The 24,838-nt window shown below is 35.1% G+C and overlaps 1 long non-coding RNA gene across 1 annotated transcript in view; it reads left to right on the forward strand.

The window, feature by feature from the left end:
* Positions 1-24,838, forward strand: part of LOC139079100 (uncharacterized) — a 163,733-nt gene that overhangs the window by 20,552 nt on the left and 118,343 nt on the right. Inside the window, exon 4 of the long non-coding RNA XR_011532407.1 lies at positions 14,973-15,030. This is a non-coding gene — a long non-coding RNA (uncharacterized lncRNA). The remainder of the gene's footprint in view (positions 1-14,972; positions 15,031-24,838) is intronic.

Consider the following 24,838-nt stretch of genomic DNA (forward strand, 5'->3'; position numbering starts at 1 on the left):
TTTATTGTAATCACAAATATTGTTTATAATATTTCTGCTTAATGGTTGGTCATTTTTTTTGGAAGCTCCCTGTACACTTGTGAAGAAGGTATATTCTTTGATATCTGGGTGTAGTGTATGTTTGGATCTGTCTACTTACTTTTGTCCACTTGACTTAACTCATACTGAGAACAATGTGTTAAAGCCTTCTGTTATTATTGTATTTCTATCTATTTTCCTCACTATTTCTTCTAAGTTTTGCTTTATATAGACCATTGTTGTGTCATAGATACTCATCTCTGCTATATTTTCATTGTAGGATGTGGCTTTTAATGTGGAAAAGGGTCCTTTTTTGGCTTATTCAGTGCTTTTTTGGCTAGAGTCTGCTTTGTTAGATAGCAGGATTCCTACTCTCGCTTTCTTAGTTATTCCCATTTGCCCAGTGAATTTTTGTCTTCCCTTTAGTTTTAGCCTTTTTGAATCACTGCATTTTAAATGGATCTCCTATAGAGCATAGAATTGGGTTTTGCTTTATGAGGCAATTCGAAATTATATTTGGTCTTAGTTCTGTCTTATTATCTTGTTTTGTATATACTGTATTATATTCAGGTATTTCTCTATTTTGAGTTACTGCTTTTTAAATTTATTCTACTACTTAAGAAATTTGTATTTTTATACCTAGTGGTTACTTTTGAATTAATACTTTAGTATTAATACTATCTCTGGTACTCTTAATTTACTCTTTCTTCATTTAACCTTAACATCTGACGTCTCAGTTGTAAATGGCATTGACTCCCATCCACTTCCTATTCAAGAATCTATGATCTTATTCAACTTTCCTCTTCTTCTCTCTTTTAAAAAATTTGAACTCTTTATATTTTGTCAGAACGTATGGTGTTTGCATACTATATCTCAATCCATGACCTTAACATTGTTTTAGTCTTAGCCTTCTAAGTAAATATGTGAAATACTCAACATCATTATGAAAAAGTTGTTTCCGGTCACTATGTGGTTGGGTAAAACTCATGCTTTAGTAAGAAGGACAAGCTAAGGCTCACAGGCCACATCTGGCTGGCTTCCTGTTTTTGTAAACAGAGTTTAATCAGTCATAATGATTTCTTTATGTATTGTCTATGACTGTTTTTATGCAACGTTACAGAGTTGAATACTTGTGACAGAAAGTAAACGGACCTCAAAGCTTAAAATAGTCACCATCTAGCATTTCATAGAAAAAGCTTTTTTAATCCGTGCTCTACTAGATTCTTCAGGAAGGACACATGTCTACAGTATTCCCTGAGTTCTGGCAGCCTTCAGTACTGGTTATCCTATTCCCTTGATACTTGACAAAGACCTTAGCCAGTTTGCACTGGTTTATTTAAGTTTTTTGAAATTGCTTCTCCATTGTTGCCTTGCACATTGCTTTTGAGAAATCTAGTACCAGTGTAATTATTTTGCCTTTGAACGTTTCATCTTTTTGTTCATAGAACTTTTTTTTTATCTTTAAAGTTTAATAGTTTTACTAGGATATGTATTATAGCTGATTATTCGGGTCAATGTTGGCCATTAACCAGTGAGATCTTTCTATGGTACGTTCAGGTCTTCTGTTGCCTGAAGGTTTTCTTAAAATGTAGGGGTTTTTTTGTTTGTTTTTTTGTTTTCTTGAGGAAGATTAGCCCTGAGCTACCTACTGCCAGTCCTCCTCTTTTTGCTGAGGAAACCTGGCCCTGAGCTAACATCGTGCCCATCTTCCTCTACTTTATATGTGGGACGCCTACCACAGCATGGCGTGCCAAGCAGTGCCATGTCTGCATCCGGGATCCAAACCTGTGAACCCCGGGCCGCCGAGAAGCAGAACGTGTGAACTTAACCACTGCGCCACAGGGCCGGCCCTTAAGATGTAGTTTTAATGATTAGTTCTGTTAGATTATTTTGATTTCATTCTTTAGGGATATCAAGTATACATAAGATTTACTTCCTCTGTTAGTCTTCCATTTCAGTCATTTTCTAATGCTTTTTATTGCTTCCTTATCTTGTTTCCTTTTTTATTTATTTTTTAAACCATTTTATTGTGATATTACTGACATAGAAAAAGCTGCACATATCTAATGTATACAACTTAATGAGTTTGGAGATAAGTATATACCCCTGAAATCATCACTGCAATCTATGCCATGAACATATCCATCCCCTCCAAAAATTTCCTCCTACCCTCTTTATTTTATTATTATTGCTCTTTTTTATGATAAGAACACGTAACATAAAATCTACCCTCTGAGTAAATTTTTAAGTGTATAATACAGTATTATTTCCTCTAGGCATCATGCTGCCCAGATCGCTAGGACTTACTCATCTTGCATAACTGAAAGTCTGTACCCTTTGATTATTACTTCCCTGTTTCTCCTTTATTTACTTTATATTTTATTAATTATTTTATTTGTTGTGATTCTCTTAGTTCTTTTCTTGCTTTTCCTCCCTGGCCTTTGATTTTTGTTTAAAACTATTCTCCCTTCAGTGCCTTATGATTTCGTTTTCATTTCTAATATAAGTTTGTCTTTTTCTTCCATTGCTTTACTGAATTTGACCCGTGTCATTTTTTTCTAGTCTTTATTGTTCATTTCTTTTCTTTGTTTTTTATTTTTAGATTCAAAATGTCTGTTCTTACATCTAAATGTTTGTTTGAGATCATTTGATTGAGATGGGGGTTTTGTTTTCCAGGTTTCTTCAACTTTGTGGGTTTTTGGGAGAAAATATTTTATTAACAGGGAAGTTTTACGTGTGTTTTCTGATTTTTTGCATTTGTTTTGTATTGATGTGGTCTATTTTGTTTCTTATTTTTGTTTATTTCCTGCAATGAGTGTTTGGTTTGAGAACCCACCGTCAGCGTAGTTTATTTTATGGATAATGCTGTTGTTGGGGATGTGGTTGAGATGTGGGATTGATAAGTCTTGTTTCTCTTTCATTTCTGTAAAATCTCTTAGTTACTTTGTTTCCTTCATTGTTAGGCTTTTCTCCATATATCTGCCTTTCTTCCAGAAGCAGTGCTCCTTCAAAGTTTCCATTTCTGGTTCTGCACACTTACAAGTTCTTTTCCTGTAACCAATTCTTGACTTGCGTTCAATGTTTTGGCATTCATTGCAATTTCTCTTTGAGGAGGTGATTTAATCTGTGCTTTATTTCGTTTTCCATTCTCCTCTGCTCTTCTTCATGGAATCTCTTAAGCACCCCTCCTCACTTATCCTCCAATTTCAGAGGCAGTGGAAGTTCTACTTATAAGCAATTTGAAAGTTGAGATGCAGTCTGCAAGTAGTGCTAAAAATGCAGACCTGTGTAGTTCAATTTACTCTCATTGTTGATTTTATGTTTTTATTCTGTATTGTTTTTGAGGGAGTCAAGGTGATTAGGAGTCAGTTGATTTTCATTTTTCTCCATACTCTAAAGTCTCATTATCAAGTATGAGTTTTTATTATGGATGAATTTTGAATTTTGAGGCTTTCTTCCCCTCTCATATTTATTGGAACAATCATATGGCTTTCTTTTTAATTTAATTTACTGTTAAAATCTTTAATTGTGTTTTGCAATTACACAGTGTTATTTCCTTTCTATAAATTCCATCTAGTTCTTAATCAAATTGGCTAACTCTTTACTCCTTTTTTATGTTTACCTTTTAATTTTATAATGTACCAAACATGCTTATTCTATATTCTGTGTCTGATAATTTCAATGCTTCAGTGAAACTGATTGTGCTATGCTTCTGAGTGTGTATGTGTATTTTTTTCGGGTAATTTTCCTTGAAACAAATTTTTATTTGTGGGAATTCTTTGACACTTGATGTGAATAGAGGTTCTTCCAAAGAAGATATATCTTTGTTTCTTTCATGTTTCTGGGGGAAATTACCAATCTTGGATGAATTTAAATTAAATTTTCACCTTAAGGTCTTTTTGATCACTTAGGCAAAGAATACTCTTGAAAATCAAAATAAAGGTATGAATTTGGAGAGAAAAGTATAACAACAAAGCTATCTTTTGCCTTGAAGATATTTGCTACAGGATGAACTTGATCTTTAATCTACACTGTATTATACAACTGGGAGTAAGAAGACAAAGCCCAGAACTTCCCAAGGAAAGGAATTTAATATGAGATATCCATGTAAAGATGTAATCCTTAGTGTAAGGGTGAACTAGAAAGGACTTCCACACAGGACACTGCAAGGACAATTGGCTATACCATCACTTGATGCTGAGCATAAATGGGGAAAAACTCTTTCCATTGCTACATGAAATCTGTAATCCTTTGCTCACATAGCCGAAATTCCCATTCCTTGGGAAATACCTGGGCGCTTGTTAAAAAGGCAGAGCTACTGAGTCAGGTAGGATCAAAGATTATGAATTTAACATGCTGTTGTAGAAATTACATTGAAATTTAAGAATCATTTCTGTATGGATTATTTTATATCAAAATATTATGGCATAGTCTGTGTGGCAATGTATTGGTCTTCTATGTAGGTGACTATACACTAATAATAAATTTTAAATAGAGAAACTTTCCTATTTGATACTACACATTGCCTATCATGTATCTGAGATGTAAAATATACACATCCATTTCAAATCAAGAGCACAGTTTATTTTCACTTTAGTTACTACTTTTAAACCAAGGCAATTTAGAATGTAAATAACAGGAATAGATTAGCAATACCTCCAAAACATTGCCATTGACTCTAATCATTTTTTATCCTTAAATTACTTTACTCAAGATTCAAATTCACCCAAAAGAGGACCTAATTGGTTTACCCTGGTTTGTGTATCTCTCCTTGAAAAAGAGAAGGCAGTGGGGAGTAGGTGAATAGGTTTGATTGACAATCCCAATAGGACAACATGAAAACGAAGGCATGGTTCTCCAGTGAAAAAGCAGTATGTTACTACTGAAAAAGGAGAAGAGGTGCTTGTCAGGCATAAATAATAAATATTCATTTTGATGATTTACTCCTAAGTATAATCAATATTTTAGGAATATGTGGCTTTGCATTGAGTAAACTGACACCTCAAAACATATGTCAGATTATATAGTATCTTGAAGTAATCCAATGGATTGGATTCTCAAATCAGATTCACAAAAATCAGAGAGATTACTGAATATTAAACTCTAATAATAATTTCAAGGATAGTGGTAGTCAAGAAGCTAGAAAGCACAAAGTCATCCTAGACATTTAGGGCTACTCAGTGAAAGATGGAGAGACTGAGGTTTTCGATACATGTTCTCTGCCTCAGAGTCAGTAAGCTCTCCAAGTGAAGTACTCATGTTATTACCTCACACAGCAGGAAGTGTTTAGTCTTAATAAAACAACCTAGATTGCACTTTCCAGGGAGCCATGCTTTATGAATACATAGATTGTAAGTTTATTTATTATAAGCAGTAGAAATCCAGGGATTTCCTGATAAGAACATTCCTTATGTCAGTACTCACTTCGTAGTAAATATAATAGTTTATTTACCCAGATGTTAACAAGAAGGTAAATCCATTCACCTGCTATTATGAACTGAATATTTATATCTTCCTAAAATTCATATATTGAAATCCTAATCCCCAACATGATAATATTTGGAGATGAGCCCTTTGGAAGGTGAATAGGTTTAGATGAGGTCACATGGTTGAGGCTCTGATGATAAGATTAGTGTCCTTATAAGAAGAGAAAGAGAAACCATAGTTCTCTTTCTCTTGCGCATGTAAGGACATGGGGAGAAGCAGCCATCTGCAAGCCAGGAAGAGGGTATCACAAGGAATTTAATCTGCCAGTACATTGATCTTGGACTTCCCAGCCTCCAGAATTATGAGAAATACATGCCTGCTGTTTAAGCTACCCATTCCATGGTATTTTATTATAGCTGCTTGAGCTGACTAATACACCTGCTTTCTTTTCTTTATCTTGAGGGTGCTCCTCTGGTAAAGGGGAAGAAATAGCATCCAAGTCATATCCTTTAAGTTCTTCTTCTCATATCTCAAACAGCTTTTGAAAATAGGTAAGTTAGAAATGTAAAGATTTACATTTCCATAGTAAAGCCTAAAACTCTTAAAAGATTTCTCTGTTTGGACTGCCCGTCTTTTAAATGGCCACATGGCACCTTGATTCATTTACCCCAATTATTCAAATGCTACCTTCCTAACGAGGCCTTCATATACTGCTGTATTTAAAATTGTAAACCCCTACTTCCTTTAGATCTCCCTTTACTTTCTAATTTTTTTCCAAAGTACTCATATCATCATTCAACTTACTGTGTATTTTACTAAGTTTTTTCTTCCTTCACATCCCTAACTCTACTACTAGACTGTGAGTTCCAGGAGAACAAATTTTTTAAAAAATACCACTATAAATCTAGTACATGGGCCATAGCTAGGACTCAGAAAATATTTGTTGAATTTAATGAACTGAATAAATCTCTCTAAAATCTATTTACTCTTCAATTATTTTGAAAGTAGTTATAAGATAAGCACCCAATCATACTTTAATTTTTAATATTTGGCAGCATTCTAGAGGAATTTATTTCCAGCTGCTATTTTGTTATAGAACACATTCCATTTTAAAGTAAACACTCTCTATTACAAAGGAAACCAAAGCTTTGAAGACTTCACTTATACATTGGAATATGCAGTTCTATATCAGCCAAGACCATCAGGAGCCTTGCCTCTTCCTTTGCACCAAGAACAAATACCTGAAATCAGAAGTTTAAATGGCCAAGCCCAAGATCTGGATAACGCTAGAACCAAAAATGTTTAGCTCTTTTCAACCATTTCTAGGTCCTTATTTACCTATTTGTACCATTTTCTGAAATCCATCCAGAATAAGAAATACTTATTAAATTTATAAATAATTATTAAATACTTATGAAACGGATTAAATTCATGGGATGGTTAATTTTATGCGTCAACTTGGCTAGGCTAAGGGATGCCCAGATAGCTGGTAAAACATTATTTCTGAGTGTGCCTATGAGGGCGTTTCTGGAAGAGATCAGCATTTGAATCTGTAGACTGAGTAAAGGAGATGTCCTCACCAATGTAGGTGGGCATCATCATCAAATCCTTTGAGAGCCCCTGAATTGAAGAAAAAGGTGAAGTGTTAATTTTCTCTCTCTCTTCTTGAACTGGGGCATTCATCTTCTCCTTCCTTCAGACTTCGGAGCTCCTGGTTCTTGGGCCTTCGGACACTGGGACTTATAGCAGTACATCCCCGCCCTCCCTACCAAGCCCTTCTCAGGCTTATATATTATTTATTCTTAACTCAGACTGAATTATATCACTGGCTTTCCTGGGTGTCCAGCTTACAAATGGCAGATCCTGGGACTTCTTGACCTCCATAGCCATGTCAGTCAATTCCTATAATGCATCTCCTCATATATACATATAAGGATAGGGTATATATCCTATTGGTTCTGTTTTTCTAGAAAGTCCTGATGAATACAATTTATAAACATCGCTGGGCTTATATTTAGGTATTTAGTGCAGTTTTTCAAACTGTGGTTTAATAGACGGTGAACTCTATTCACTGGGAAGGAGGGGAAACAGCATAAAAAATGGCATATGCTAGAGTAGAATAAACTAGAATAGAAAATATTGCACATTTTAAGAATAACCAAAGTTTTGTGAAATATTTGTTTCAGGGGTATGTGTGTGTGTGTGTCCTGTGTATACTGGGTTGCCATGTAAAATGCATTCTGTACTATGGGTTGCAGTTTAGAAGGTTTAAAGAGCACTGGTTTAGTACTGATTAATCAACACATAGACTGTGTTTAAATCTTTCTGCTGTAGGTGTGGTTACTATTATTGGAAACTATCCTTTGGCTCTTTTGCGGCTCACCTCCAGGGTGCATTCTAAGGTTCAAACAAGCTTCCAAGGAGACTTTTCTTCCTTAATGCAGAACACAAGAACACAGACTACATTTTTTGCCTTAATATAATGTCCGTCAGTTACTCAGACCCAAAGTTGTTTTTCAACCTTGATTACTAATAAAATCACAAACTGCCATTTCCCTTCTTCCTCTGAAGCCAGTTATAAGCGCTGGTAGTGCTAATTATGAACAATAAACAAAATTATCAAATTCGTGGTAAAATATGTACAATGCTTTCAAAGCCATGATTCCCATTCCTATTTTCCTCTGCAACGATAGAGAGGAGCTGTTTTTGCATCTACCTTGAGATTCAACGTCATCCACCCTTCCCCACAACTGAAGACCCAGTGATGGAAACAGAATAGAATATATAAACACTATCCTGTCTCGAGAGGGCAATTAGGGTTTCTAAGAACACTCAGAATGAATGATGTTGAATTTCGCGAAGATTTAGCTATGTCTACCATTGGACATTTCCTCATGGTGATATTTATTTCTGAAGGAAATTAGACCCTTGATGTTAGTCTCTTAATAGTTCATGATAAAATAAATAAACTTGTGCAAGAACCAAACATTTTTCTAATTTTGTAACACTAATTATATACTTGATTTTGATCTCAAGCTCATCCTTTGAAAAGCAATCTGATACCTGTAGTTTAGATTCTATAGAACTTTGAGTAATTGTTTAGTGTCTCTCTGGATATCAAAGTGATTCTGTATTGTGGGAAATACACTTATGATTTATTTAGATAAGTGGAGGAACATAAAATTATTCTGATGTCCAAAATGGTTTGTGAATGTGATTAAGTAATGTTGGAAACTAAGTGTTTGACTTTAAAAAAAAATCAACTTTATTAAGATTAATGTACAATCAAATCTTTCATTTTATGGGTATCATTGATGAATTTAATTAAATGCACACACCCTTGAAAGCACTACTACAATGAAGACACGGTATAGTTCCATCACCCCTGAAAGTTCCCTCATGTCTCTCAGAGTTCATCACCCTCACCCTGGGCTCAAGGCCACTGCTGATCTGCTTTCTCTCACTATAGATGAGCTTTGCCTCTTCTATAATTTCATACAGTTGGAATCACACAGTAAGACTCTTTTGTGTATAGTTTCTTTTGTTCGGTATGTTTCTGAGATTCATCTACATTGTTAAATGTAGCCAGTATTTTGTTCCTCTTTTTTACTATTGAGAGGTATTCAATTGTATGTATAAAACACGATTAGTTTATCTATTCATCTGTTGAGAGGCAGTTTTACTGTCTCCAATTTGGGGCTTTTATGAACATTTGCTTAGAAATTTTTGTGTGGACATATATTTTTATTTCCCTCAGGCAAATACTTAGCAGTTATATTTCTGGATAGTATTAAGTATATATTTAAATTTACAAAAAATTGCCAAAACATATTCCAAAGTGCTTGTTGTATTTTACATTTTGCCAGTACTCCAGTTGTTCCATATGCTCACCAATACTTTATATTGCCGGTTGTTTTAAATTTTATCATTCTAATGATAAAATAGATTCTATCATCTATCTCATTGTGGATTTAATTTGCACTTCTCTGAATACTAGTGCATTTAAGCATTTATTTATATCCTCATTTGTCACTTATATATCTTCTTTTGTTAAGTGTTTGTTCATATCACTTTCCCATTTTCAAATTGAGTTATATATGTTATTGAGAGTTCTTTATATATCCTCTACAAATCCGTTGTGATTTTGTGAATATTTTTCCCCAATCTGACTTGATTTTTAATTTTTAAAGATTTCTTTGGAAGATCAGAACTTTTTAATTTTGATGAAGTCCAGTTTATCAATTTTTTTTTTATGATTTGTGATTTTGATGACTTACCAAAAAGAGTTTTCCCTAGCCCAAAGTTGTCAGGATTTCCTCCCAGGTTGCCTCTAGAAGGATTATAACTTTATTTTTTGCATTTACATCTATAATCCACTTACAGTTAATTTTTGTGAGGAGTGAGATTACAATAAAAGCTTATTTTTTTCCAGATGGAAGTCTAATTTTTCCAGCTCTATTTCAATTACCTTAGCCTCTGGGTGAAAAATAAATTGACCATAAATGTATAGGTTTATTTCTGGGTTTAGACTTTTCCACTGATTTATGACTACCCTTATGCCAACACGTCACTGCCTCAATTACTGTAGACTTAAAATAAGTTGTGAAATTAAGTAATTATTCTTCCATATTTTTCTTCTTTTTCAAAATTGTTTCATCTATCCTATGTCCTTTTTATTCTCATATAAATTGTAGAATAAATTCATCAATTTCCATTTTAAAAGTCTGCTGAGATTTTGATTAGAATTGCATTAAATCTGTGCATCAATTTAGGAAAGACTAAATTATTATCAATATTGAGTCTTCCAAATCATAAACATGGTCTATCTCTCATTTCTTAGATTGTCTTTAATTTCTCTTATCAATACTTTGTAGTTTTCATTGTATAGATCTTATACACATTTTGTTAATTTATCACTTTCATTTTTAATGTTACTTAAAATGGTGTTTCTAAAATTTTATTTCTGAATTATTTCTAGTATATACGAATACAATTGATGCCTTTATATTGACCTTACATCCTCATAAATAACTAAATTCACTTAGTTTTAGCAAATTCATTTTGTAGATTCATAGGGAAGCAGAATGTGCCATCCCAATATATGCCTCTTTGATGTAAGAATTATTTTGAGCTGAAGGCAGTTAAGAAGAAGCAGACACAAGAAAAGATCTTTACTCTCCCCCATTTGCATAAAAGTAGGATATAAGTTTGCAAAGGTGTCCTGTCTCTCCTCTTTATTGAAAAGGAAAGAAGTTAGTCGCCAGAAAGAACTTTAGACTCTTACCAGCCTGGAGAGGGCACCAGAGGGTACTGCATGACAAACTTTACTAACTCTTTTCTTCCACTAGTTCCCCCATATATTTGCCTTCATACAATTTGCCACACTAGAAACTCAAAGTCCTTTGTCTTTGTCTTGTTACTTCCCTAGAAATTTTATTGTTGTTTTGTGAAGATGCTATATAAGCTGAACTTCTAACTACCCCTTTGAGTTGCTCATCAGCGGGCGCTCCCATGTATAAATGTGATGCATCTGATAACAAACTTCTGTTCTCTTGTTAACCTGTCTTTTATCAGTCCAGTTTACAGGGCTCCAGTTGGGGAAGCTTGGAGGGTCGAGGGAAAAATAATTTTTTCCCTCTCTACAGTTCTCTAGTGTTTTCTATGTATATGGTCACGTCATTTGAGGTGAAAGATAGTTTTACTTCTTGTTTTGTAATCTACATGCTTTTTATTTCTTTTTTTTAACTTTATTATACTGGCAGAGCTTCTTGTACCATACTGAAAAGAAGTGGTGAGAGTGGAAGTCCTTGCCTGTTACTATCTTTAGGAGATTGGAACAGTACTATTAACCTACTTGAAATAATTGATATTTATAAAATATTACATCAAATAACTGAAGAATTCATATTATTCTCAATTGCACTTGAAAATAGCTAGGATAAAATAGAAGGTCCAATATACTTACAAATATTATAATCATACAGAATACATTTTATCAGAATAATGTAACCAAACTAGAAATAAAAATCCAAAAAATTAGGTAATCACCAAATATTTACTTATTTTAATAGATGCAAAAAATGACTTGGAAAAATTCAAACCCATTCATAATAAAATCCTCAGAAAAATTTAAAAAAGTCCAAAGATCCCATTAAGAAAGTGAAAACACGAGCTACAGCTTGGGAGAAAATATTTGCAATATATATATCCGAAAAGGGACTAATATCAGAATACATAAAGAAGCCCTAAAATCAATAATTAAAATCAAATATCTCAATTAAAATGGGAGGAAAGCATCACAAAAAATACAGTTCACAAAGAAGATATCTTAAAGCTAACTATATGAAAGGATGTATGGCATCATTAGTCATCACATAAATGGCTAAAATTGAGAAGATTGTCGATATTGAGTACAGTTTTGGATATGGAGCAAATACATTGTTTTTGATATTGTAAAATTGTACAACACTTTGTATAATTTCCAATATGGTTAAATAGACACCTCCCCCATAACCTAGCACTTTCAGTCCTAAGTATTTACCCAAGAGAAAAACATGCATGAAAGACTCGTGAAGTAGAACATTGGAAGTCCTAAATTAGAAATAACCCCAATGTTTATCAATAAACAAACCATACTATTTTTATGTAATGCAATACTACTCAGCAATAAAAGGAAATGATCATACTTATCTTTCACATTTTATGTTGAGCTAAAGAAGCCAGAAGGCAAAAAGTACATACTAGATAATTATGTCTACATAATGTTTAAGAATACGCAAGACTAACCTATAACGATGGAAATCAGAAGATAGGGTGCCTGTTTTGGGGAAATTGAATGCAAAAGGGCACAGGAAAGTTTCTGGGGTGAGGAACAAGTTTTTTATCTTAATCTGGCTGATGGTTGCACAGTACTATTCGTTTGTCAATATTCATTGAACTGTGTACTTAAGCTTTGTGTATTTTGTTGTATGTAAAAAAGCCAAAATCTTTTCAATAACTTGCATGACCCTACACAATATAGCCTCACTTTGTCCCTCTATACCTCACCTCCTAATATTTACCTGCACTTTCATTACATCCCAGATACACATACCTTCATGTTTTTATTGAGTGTTCAAGCATGCTCTGACCTCAGGCCTTTTTCCTTGAATACTTTTACTTTCACTTTTTTTAAAAAGATATCTACTTGGATTTCTCTCATGTCCCCTTCAGGTCTTTGACAAATACCACCTTATCAATGATAGCTCCCATGACAACACCATTTATACTTCAATCTCTCTCTTCCTTTCCTCTTTCTGTTTTTATTTTCCTCCAAAACACTTATTAAATTCTGATATTTTACAAGTTTTCTATATTTGTCTATATGAGTGAGCAGGGATTTTTGTCTGCTTTCTGATCACTGCTGTTTCTCCAAGGTCTAGAATAGTGCCTGGCATATATTATGATTTGATGGCTACTTCTGAATAAATGAATTTAAGGTCCAGGCTTTCTTTAAATGCCTGGGTAAACTTCCATACCTTAAAATGAGGCAACCAGGTGCTGGCCAGAGGCATAGTGATTAAGTCTGCATGCTCCGCTTCAGCAGCCCGAGGTTCAGGGGTTCAGATCCTGAGCACAGACCTACACACTGCTCAATGAGCCATGCTGTGGTGGTGTCCCACACACAGAGTGGAGGAGGATTGGCAAAGATGTTAGCTCAGCAACAATCTTCCTCAAGCAGAAAGAGGAAGATTGGCAACAGATGTTAGCTCAGGGCTAATCTTCCTCACCGAAAAAATAATAATAAAAATGAAGCAATCAAACACCACTATTGTTCTGCACATCTGTGAACAGAGTTGTAGATCTGAAGGCTTTGCCTTGTGGGTGGGCAGGGCACTGGCCACCATACCCTGCAGCCCTGAGGAGCCAGCATCTGCCAGGTTTTGCTCTGATGTGTTAATGCTGGTTATTCTCAGAGAGGTTTCTACATGTTCTTCTCTTTAGAGAAGAAAACTCTATTTCTTTTGCTGGGAGATAAATGCTTTATGGCTCTATATTATGTAGTCAAAACTCGGCAAGAATTGGAGGAGATAACTCTTCTATCTTCTTCTTATCAATCCTCCAACTTCTTTTCTCTTTCTCCAAAATACTTGAAGTGTCTGGTTTCTGTTTAGGGTGCTGCCAGCCCATAGATTTATTTCTTGGCTGCAGCTTCCTTCCTGCATATTTTTAAATGTGGTGTTTTCCCCAACTTTCTTAATCTGGAAATTCTTCTTTGTGTTCTATTTTCTAATAATTGTTTGAAAAAGGGCCACCCTCCTTTTATTTGTTGTTGTTATTGCTTTTTCCCCCCTTAATCATAATTTCACTAGAGTCTTAGATGGAACATACGATAATCATGTGTGCTCAATCTATCATCTTAAACTAGAAGTCGTTGTATTTTTTCTCAGTCAGAAACTGGTCCTAGGAAGTCTAGCCAATACCTGACATCACTTCCCTTTCTTCTACTGTTATCAGTTAGAAGAATGATTGTGTCATATGCTCAAACTAAAGAGTGTAGGAGGGTAAGTTGTTATTTTGAGTGATAGCTCAATGTTTTGCAAGAACTAGACAAATGTATTTTAGGATAATCTAATCAGAGTGCTAAACTGCTCATGTTCTCAAACCAGCAACATATTGACGTCTGATTTCTTACCTGGCCAGGCTGCAGAGCACCAGCAATCTGGACTTAGGATAAATGTATAGCTGTGGATGATTAAGGAATTCTTGGAGATACCAGGAAATCTGATGAGAGACCCTGACTACAATTATGATTGAATATCCGCATTTTGATCATATCCTGTTCTGATAAACCAAATGAAATCTTGTTTTGTTTAGTGGCAAGAATTGACTTATTTTTGTTATGAGCAAACACATAAAAGAAGGGTAAATCAACCCATGAAATTGGAGAGGGGAGAATATGTCTTGCAACAGACATCTTTCAAGTAGACCATAGACTGGTGTAGACATTTGTTAGGCAATGGAACAGATTGCTTTTACAGGAAATTCTTCTTAGGAATAGGAGAGATCTCTAACCCCTGTCAAATGCCAGCACCTAAGGTATTCCTGCAAGTACAGCTGGGCCGTTAAAAACCATTCTTTACAGGAAGTTATATGGGCTGTTTATGTATCCATTTTAGCTAATGTGCCATTAATTTGCCATCTTTGACCTCAGGAAATAAGTAGACTTGATTTCAAATTCTGGCTTGACCCCTTATTGGTTATGACCAAAGGCACGTTACATAAACGTACAAAGCCTCAATTATCTGATGTATAACATCATGGGGCATTGTTTCAAGAGTAAGTGGTAAATTTTTAAATGATATAAAGCACTTGAAATACTTATTTGTTACAAAGTAAGTGTTTTGCAAATTCTAACATTATTATCGTCATTATAATTTCAACAACTGCATCTCACTATATGGATGTAATCATACTCCTTCTGTATTAGGTACCCTACTCTCGAGGAGAAGAAGAGTTCTTTATCTATCCCCTGATTTGTCTTCCAGGTCAGTGGCTAAAGAAAATTCGTATTTAATCTCTTCAAAAGGAACACTCTGGTTTCAGGTAGGTTATGACTCTAAGGAAGGATCTGTTTTTCCATACATTGCAATTTCTTTCCCTTTCCCTTTCAAGTATCTTTAGGAAGCAAAAATCACGTTCATATTTCTAGTATGAATGAATCGACAGGAACAAAGCGTTTAGCAAAATAGCATAAAAGGAAAGTTAGCAACAGCCCAGCAGGAGAAAGAGATCAATGCCCCAAAGCATCCTGTAATATTTTCTGAGTAACCGACAAAATACTTCCTTTCTGCCTGCCCTGAGAAACCTTGGCACATGTGAAATCAGCGGTACAATGGCAAATGAGGGAGGAACTGCCAACTATTTGTACTCTGGGCTGTTCCCATTCACATGCCTGCAGTGGCCATCTCTTAAGAGTGTCATTTCAGAGCATCAGGGACCAAACATGGATAGACCATCTCTAAGCCATACACCAAACTGTGGAAGTAAAGTAATCCTCTTTCATAGAATAAAGAAGTGGACTGATTAAAAGAATGTCGCAGTATCCTATTCAGCAATACTGAATCCCTGCTTTTACAGAATAGAACTCTCGGAAGGCCTGGTCCCCAAATACGGAATTACACCCTCACACACTCAGAATTAAAACCAAGAACAAGAAACAAAAAACAGTCTTCAACATGTGCAAAATAGTGTTAACGGAGTACATTTGTTCTAGTTCTACTAAAGAAGACTAATATTTTATAACTTTACAAAATCATCCCAGAAACACAAAAGCCTAAAATTCCTAAAAATGTTATTTTGTTTAATTGATAGACTTTATTTTTTGGCAGTTTTATGTTTACAGATTAACGGAGCAGAAACTAGAGTTCCCATGTGGTCCCTCACTTCCCGCACTCCCAGTTTCCCCTATTATTAACATCTTCCATTAGGGTGTAAATTTGTTACAATTAATCAGCCAATATTGATATGTCATTATTATCAACAGTCTATAGTTTACATTAGGGTTCACTCTTTGTATTCTATTGCATTCTACGGATTTTGAAAAATGTATCATGATATGTTTCTTAGTTCGTTCAGGCTGCTACAACGAAGTACTATAGACTGGGTGGTTTATAGACAATAGAAATTTATTTCTCACAGTTCTGGAGGCTGGGAAGTCCAAGATAAAGTGATGGTAGATTGGGTGTCTGGTAAAGGCCTGCTTCCTGATTCCTAGATGGTGGAAAGAGTGGGACGGGGTAAGGGAAGTCTTTGGGATTTTTTTATGGGTGTTTTCTCTCTAAGGGCACTAATTCCATTCATGACCCTCTTGAGCTACTCACTTCCCAGAGGCCCACCACCAAATATCATCACATTGGAGATTAGGTTTCAATAGATGAATTTGGGGGGAACACAAACATTCAGTGTATAGCAACATGGATGCACCATTATAGTACCATACAAAATAGTTTCACTGTCCCAAAATTTCCTGTGTTCTACCTATTATGCTCTTCCTCTTTCCTGCCCATTGATCTGAACCCCTGGAACTACTAATCTTTTTATTGTCTCTGTAGTTTTGCCTCTTCCAGAATGTCATCTAGTAAGAATTATATGGTATGTAGCCTTTCAGGCTGGCTTCTTTCACCCAGCATTATGCATTAAAGGTTCCTCTATGTCTTGTCATTGCTTAAGAGCTCATTTCTTTTTATTTCTAAATAGTATTTCATCATATACATGTATCAAAGTTTGTTTATCCATTCATTTATTGAAGGACATGTTAGTTGATTCCAAGTTTTGGTAATTATGAATAAACTTTCTATAAATATTCATGTACAGATTTTTGTGTGGAAATCAGCTTTCAGCTCATTTGGGTGAATACCAAGGAGTATAAATTGCTGGATCGTATGGTAAGAGTATGTTTAGTTTTACAAGAAACTGCCAAAGTGTCTTCCAAAGTGGTTAAACCATTTTGCATTCCCATCAGCAATGAATGAGAGTTTCTGTTGCTCTATAGTCTCACTAGCATTTGGTGTTGTCTGTGTTTTGGATTTTGACCATTCTAATAATGTATTAATAATATCTCATGGTTGTTTTAATTTGCTTTTCCTGATAACATATAGTGTTGATCATTTTTTCATATCCTTATTTCTCATCTGCATATCCTTTTTGTTGAGGTGTCTGTTTAGATCTTTTGCCCTTTTTTTAATTGAGTTTTTTGCTTTCTTATCTTGAGCTTTAAGAATTCTTTGTATATTTTGAATACTGTTTTTTTTCAATCAGATAAATGTGTTTTTCGAATATATTCTCCCAGTGCCTGGCTTGCCTTTTCATTCTCTTAACAATATCTTTCACAGAGAACTTGTTAATTTTAGGGATGTCTAACCTATCCATTTTTTTCATGGATTGTACTTCTGGTATTGTGTCTAAAAAGTAATCACGAAACCCAGGTCACCTAGATTGTCTCTTTGTTATCTTCCAGGAGTTTTATACTTTCCTGTTTTATATTTAGGTGTATGATACATTTGAGTTAAGCTTTGTGAAAGGTGTGAGGTCTATGCCTGGATTCTTTTTTTTTCATGTGGATCACAAGTCGTTCCAACACCATTTGTTGAAAAGACTATCCTTTCTCCAGTGAATTGCCTTTGCTCCTTTGTCAAAGATCAGTTGACTGACTATATTTGTGTGGGTCTATTTCTGGGCTCTTTCTTCTTTTCCGTTGGTCTGTTTGTCTATTCTTTCTCCAACACTACACTGTCTTGATTACTGTAGCTTTATTGTAAGTCTTTGACTTCGTTCTTATCTTTCAATATTGTGTTGATTATTCTGGGTCTTTTGTGTAGATCAAGTTGGGAAGAACTGACATCTTGAAAATATTGAGTCTTTCTATCCACGTACATGGAATATTTCTCCATTTATTTAGTTCTTCGATTTCTTTCATCAGAATTTTATACTCTTCTTCATCTAGATCTTGTAAATATACCTAAGTATTTAATTTTTGGTGCTAATTTAAATGGTATTGGATTTTTAACTTCAAATTCCACTTGTTCAAGTCCAAAGCAGTTGACTTTCCATATTAATCTTGTATCCTGCAACTCCACTATAATTGTTTGTCAGTTACTGGTTTGTTATTGTTGACTCTTTGTGATATTCTGCATAGATAATCATGTCATCCATGAACAAGGACAGTTTTATTTCTCTTTCCATTTTGTTTACCTTTTATTTACTTTTTTTGTATTATTATATTAGTTAAAGCTTTCAGTACAATTTTGAATAAGAGTGGTGAGAGGGGACATCTTTACTTTGTTCTTAATCTTAGTGGGAAAGCATCTAACTTCTCACCATTAAGTATGATGTTAGCTGTAGGTTTTTGTAAGTGTGAGTTTTAGTAGATTGTGTCTTCAAGGAATTGGTCCACTAATTTATGTGATCAAATATGGGGGCATAGAGTTGTTCATAATATTCTTTTACTATCCTTAATGTCCATTTATTATCCTATCAATGTCCTTTTAATACAGACATAATACAAATCAGTTAAAATGGAATTTCTAGCATCTTCTTTCTCTGAGGGGATGAAGAACTTAGCTTTTTAAAAATTCATGTGTTGTGAGGTGCAGATTCTAAGTTGCTATTTAAATTGATGTCATGGGGAGAGGGAGTTGGTATAGACACAGGCTTTGATTTTGGAAGTGTGTCAATATTTTATATATTAAAAATAAAATTAAATAAAGAAGATAGAAGTAAACTCTAAAATTAAATACAAAAGGAAACAAAAGAACATAACTCTACATAAAATTAATGAACATAATCAAACAGAAAATAATTTTCTCAAGGAAATTTTGAACACATTTCTTTGATTGCATGTCATTATTGGTAAACATCTAAAATCAAAAAGAACTTCAAAGTCGTCTTGAACTTTACTTAGTAAGTTTTCTTTCAGCTGTATGTAGTAAGCTTCTTGGATATTTATTTGCTGTTTTTCATCAATTTGGGGAAGTTTTTGGGCATTAGAGTTTCAGATATTTTTCTGCCCTATTTTCTCTCTTGTCTCCTCCTGATGGTCCTCAAGCATTTAGATCACTTGCTAATGCCCCACAGTACTGTGAGGTTCTGTTGATTTTTCTTCAACTTTATTCTCTTCTTTTTTTCAATTTGGATAATTTCTATTAATCTACCTCCAAATTCACAGATTTTCTTCTGCCATTTCCAATCTGCTCTGAGACCCATCAAGTGAATTTTTTGTTTCAGTGATTATTTTTGGCTGTAGAATTTACATTTGCTTCCTATTTATAGTATCTACTTCTCTACTGAGGTTCCTCATCTATTTTATTATGCATATATTTTATGTCTTCTGAAATATCTATAATAACTTTTTAAAAGTTTATTTTCTACTAATTCCAACATCTAGTTCATTTGAGTGTCAGTTTTTTTTTTTTATTTCGAGGAAGATTAGCCAATCCTCCTCTTTTTACTGAGGAAGACCGGCCCTGAGCTAACATCCGTGCCCATCTTCCTCTACTTTATACGTGGGACGCCTACCACTGCATGGCTTTTGCCAAGCACTGCCATGTCCGCACCCGAGATCTGAAGCGGTGAACCCCAGGCCGCTGAGAAGCAGAACATGCGAACTTAAGCACTGCGCCACCACCTTGGCCCCTCAGTGTCAGTTTCTATTGACTGATTTTTTTCTTTTCTTCCTCAGCTTCACTGAAGTATAATCGCCAAATAAAAGTTGTATATATTTAAGGTGTACAACATGATGATTTTTTGTATGTACACATTGTGAAATGATTACCACAGTCAAGCTAATTAGCACACCCATTACCTCACATACTTACCTTGTTTTTGTGGTGAGAACACTTAAGATCTACTCTCTTGACAAATTTCAAGTTCATAACATATAATATGTAAATATATAATAGTATTATTAGCTATAGTCATCATGCTGTACATTAGATCCTCAGAACTTATTCATCTAATAACTGAAAGTCTGTGCTCTTTGACCATCGTCTCTCCATTTCCCCTTCCTCCAGCCCCTGACAGCCACGGTCCTACCCTCCACCTCTATAAGTTTAACTTTTTTAGATTCCACATGTGAGAACATACAGCATTTGTTTCTCTGTGCCTGGATTATTTCTGTTAGCATCATGTGCTCCAGGTTCATCCATGTTGTTGTAAATGGCGGTATTTCCTTCTTTGTCATGGCTGAGTAATATTTTATTACATATATGTCACATTTTCTTTATCTATTTATCTACCAATAGACACTTAGGTTGTTTCCATATCTTGGCTACTGTGATCAATGCTGCAATGAAGGTGGGAGATATCTGTTCAAGATACTGACTTCATTTCTTTTAGGTATATACCCAGAAGTGGGATTGCTGGGTCATATGGTAGTCCTATTTTTAATTTTTTGAAGGACTTCTGTAGTGTTGTCCATAATGACCGTACCAGTTTACATCCTTACCAACAATGTACCAGAGTTTCCTTTTCTCCACATCCTTGCAAACACTCATTATCTCTTATCTCTTTGATAATAGCCATTTTAACAGATGTGAGGTGATATCTTATTGTGGTTCTGATTTGCATTTCCCCGATTATTTTTTCCCTTGATTTTGGACTATATTTTTCCATTTCTTCAAGTGTCTATTGAATGGGATTTGGTATGGAAATTATAAAGATAATTTGCAGAGTTTCTGGATGTGTTATGATCTTGTAAAGAGGGATTTTTGTTCTAATCAGCTTTGCTGCACTCAAACTCCAAATTCCAACTGCCCTTCTGTTATCAGCAGCTGAATCCTCCTCCTTCTTTGATATTTCAACTCCTGCTTTTTACCAGGCCCCCAGAGTCTCCTTCAGAAAAGAATATTTGAGGTACTAACTAATAAAGTTGTAGTAATAGTTAATTCAAGTATTGGCTAACCTTTCATGACCAGAAGCAAAAATCTCAGACTGGTTAAGTTTTTTCCAAGCTGTCTTCTTATATTCTTGCTGCAAGGCTAAATTACTTTTCTCAGTCTCACTTGCATTTTGGTATGACTGTATGATTGATTCATAGCTAATTGTATATGAGTAGAAATGACGTGGGTTATTTCCATCAGGCCCTATAACAACCTCCCTTTTTAAAAATCTTCTGATTATTTTCTCAGCTGAATGTATGGAACTCTGAGAATCTAGAGTGGAATAGAGCTCTGGGGGTGAAAGGATCCTGGGGATATCCAAGTCGAAGGCTTTCACCAAGCAGAAGCACCTACATTGGATTACTGTGTTAATCAGAATTAACCTCTTGTTGAGTTAAGGCATAGAAACTACGGGATTAATTTTTTTTAGAAGCTAACATTACTCTGGTACTAGAATTACTATACATACAAATTCTGGATGAAATGTGTCAACATAAGTGATAAGGGCAAGAAAGAGAATGAAAGAGGAATCATAAATTAGAGGTTCTTTGTAAGACAGACAATAAAGGAAAGTAAAGTTGAGGATAAGAGTTAAATGCACACATGGTTCTTATTTTCTTCAAAATATTAATAACAAATAAGAATTGTTTTCTATATTTTTCTCCATTCAACCATGGGGAAATCTCCAGGGATTCACAAAGTTATTTTCACAAAGAGAATACTCAACAACATTTTGTTAAATAAATCAATAAATATTGTTTTACTGAGTCATAATTGTCTCTTTAATATTTCTTGAACCTAAATCCTTCTCTTTATATGCACTGTCATGTATTTTTTTTCCAATTTAGCCTCACAATACTTCTATCCTGGATTTCTGAGCACGACTTCCGCCTTCTGCTTTTTCTTGTCCTCTCTGGTGCACATCTGCTTCTAGAGTGATAATTCTAAAACTCGATATTCATATAGTTACTCTCCTGCTTAAGCTGCAATGGTCATCATTATCTATAGCCTCAAGTCCAAATTCCATATCAGGACATGAAATGTCCTTTTTCTTCCTTACCCATTCTTCCCTCTCTCTGGACACTCAGGTCCTAACACTGCATGCTTGGGCATAGTAAACCATTTTCAGATATCTGAATATTATCTTACTCTCTCACCACTGAAGCACGCTTCTCGTCTTTCTTTACTTTACCCTTAAAGCATCTCTTCATATCTCAGTTTTAGTCAGAGTCACCTCTGACAAATACAGCTCACAGAGCCTGCAAATTCTAGTTGCACCTATAAACAAGGGAATAAAGATCAAAAGGTGATGTTTGCCCAAATCATAAGGCTCATAAGGGAAAGTTCTCTGATTAACCTAGATCTTCTGATTGCAAGTCTTATTCTCATTCTAGAATAGAAAAAAACCAGCTGTGATATAAAATCTTTGGTTCTATACAGTTGATTATTGTCACTTTGTGCAAATATTTCTAAATTAACCTAAGTTTCAAATTCCTGTAAAATAGAATGTACACAATACCTACATTAAAAAGTGGTTGTAAAGGATAGGTGAAATCATTATCGAATAAAAATTTTGTACTAACTCCAAGGGGGTAGAAATATAAGATACCAGAAATACCTTTCACAAAGCTTTATAAATATCAAAAGATTTCAAAGCTCTTATTTGATTTTCTAAGAAGGAAGAATTTAAATATTATTTACTGAGCCCAAGCCATATGGCCTGAAATAGGTTGATTAAATTTAATTATCACAACTGCACTTTAGGAAACTATCATCATTTCCACTGTTGTGTAAGATGTGATACAGCACTCAGAAACTCCCCATCTGCTTGGACTGCTGTCCAGAGATAAACCCCACAGCTGCCAGGCTCCTGGGGGCACTGCCTCCGCTGAAGAGAGTTGCTTCACCCAAGGTCACAAGCCCTTCTCTGCTCACATCAAATGACTTGTCAGTTTCGGATTATAAAGACCCATACCTCTCAACCCAACTCCATATAACTCTAAAGCATCACCCTATCTTCAGAAGCCACTGTAGGGTCAACTGAGGTGTTGCAGATATATCACAGCTTAATTTGTCTGCCCACTCCTGCTTCCTCTCCTTCCCTTTCACACATATCGATGCCAAGAACACTCACTAATAAACCTCCCTCATGCTTATAGATGTCTTGGAGTCTGCTTCTCTGCAACAGCCATGACTCGCATAAGAAAAGGGAAAACATCCCAGGGGCTACAGAATGTTTCACATATCCTCAAAAACCAAACATCCTTGTGGTGTCCTTTTCTCCTGTCCTTTCTGATTATAGAGCTCCGTGGGCGCTCCCAGTCACTCCCGTAAAGTAACTAACAAAGTCTGAGTACATAATGTGATTCACCATGGAGGGAATTGTAGTTCTTGGAATTGAAACCTGTGCACATGCTCTGTAATTTTTGACACATGCTCACTCCTGTTCTTTGCATTGTTGTTCACCACTTTAAAGTTTGATGCTGTTCTGAACTCTGATATGGTCACAACCCATCAGAGAACAGCGTGTTTTTCTTACTCTCTTAGGACTAGAACAGAGTCCATAGAGACAGGCCTGGCAGGCTAGCCGCTATCTTCAAAGGTATCCTTACCCAACACCTGTTTTGTTCTTAGACATCATTTTCTCCTTTTTTTTTCTTTTTTGGTCACCTTTTGTCTTTCTTTGGCCCTCCCTGTTTCCATGCCTGTGACCATCTAGACAGGGTGTTTGGCTGGTGTTTTTAGTAAATCTCTATCTCCTTTCGTTATCAAATCCCTTTAGTCATTGGCTGCATGTTCCCATCCCCACTGTCTAATATTTAGCAATATGTCTTCAATGCAAGGCCCATAAATATAAATTGATGTGTGAACAGGTCTGTGGTGATAGAACATTACTCAAAACAGATATTCAAAGAATCTGACTAAGTTAAATGCAGATGAGAATGTATCATTAGGGGCACAAAGCCATTTTGCCCTGCTAATGTAATATAATAAATGATAGAAAAATCATCCAACCAAAGGTCCTCTTTATTCCCCATAAAAACACTCCTAAATTGTCCTTCAACCAGAACTAATGTATATAATAAAAAATGCAGTGGCAATGAAGTTGGCAACTGTGTCTTAATGAATATGTGCTGGGGAAAAAATATGCTTAATTGACAGCCCTGGAAACACAGGCACCATTGCTCCAAGAACAGATACAGCGTAAAATGTTCCTGTACAAGCTTCTCGTATTGCGTCCCTCTGGACAGACTGGTTTTGACATATGAAAAGGCAATTAAATCTGTTTAGCTTGTGCATGGCTGAGAACAAGGCATGTGCTGAATCCCCATAAAGATAGGCATTAGGTTTGCTTTGTTTTCTTTTATCTTTTCAGAGCTTTTTTTTTTTTTATTCTTTCTCGGCGATGGAATCTCTGAACTGAGATATTGGTTTTCCTAAAGATGCCACTCAACCGGAGAGTGTTTCTCAGTCCTGCAAGAAAATTTAAAGTACTCTTATTGATGGAATAAGTAGGAATGTAGGGCAAGTGGTCTCACCCATTTAAATTGGCATGATAGTCTTAGCCTCAAAAATCACAACCAGTCCATTCCTCCCCAAAGATTCTCGTGAAAAGTCATCTTGTTTATAATGCAGACAGGCAAATGGCTGCTAGAGTTCAAGATGAATCTTCATTTCTCCAGGAGATGGAAATCAAGTCAGAAGAGTAGGTGCTAAATGGAAGAATTATTCAGTACACTGACCAGGAAGAGGGTTTGGGAAGTTATTATGAAAGAATCATTGAAACCATCAGTTCAGTGCACAGCAGTAGAAAAGGAAAGTAAACAAGATAATAGGTGATGTTAGTAGCAAGAGAGAAAGAAATGATCAGATATCAGTCCTTTATACTGCAACTTTTTATCTTTTCCATAGTAATCTCATAGATCTGTAGCTTCTTTGTTGCAGAAAAAAATTATTACCATGGGGCAGGCAGGTAA

Source organism: Equus przewalskii, chromosome 24, assembly GCF_037783145.1.
Source record: "Equus przewalskii isolate Varuska chromosome 24, EquPr2, whole genome shotgun sequence".
Classification (NCBI taxonomy): Eukaryota; Metazoa; Chordata; class Mammalia; order Perissodactyla; family Equidae; genus Equus; species Equus przewalskii.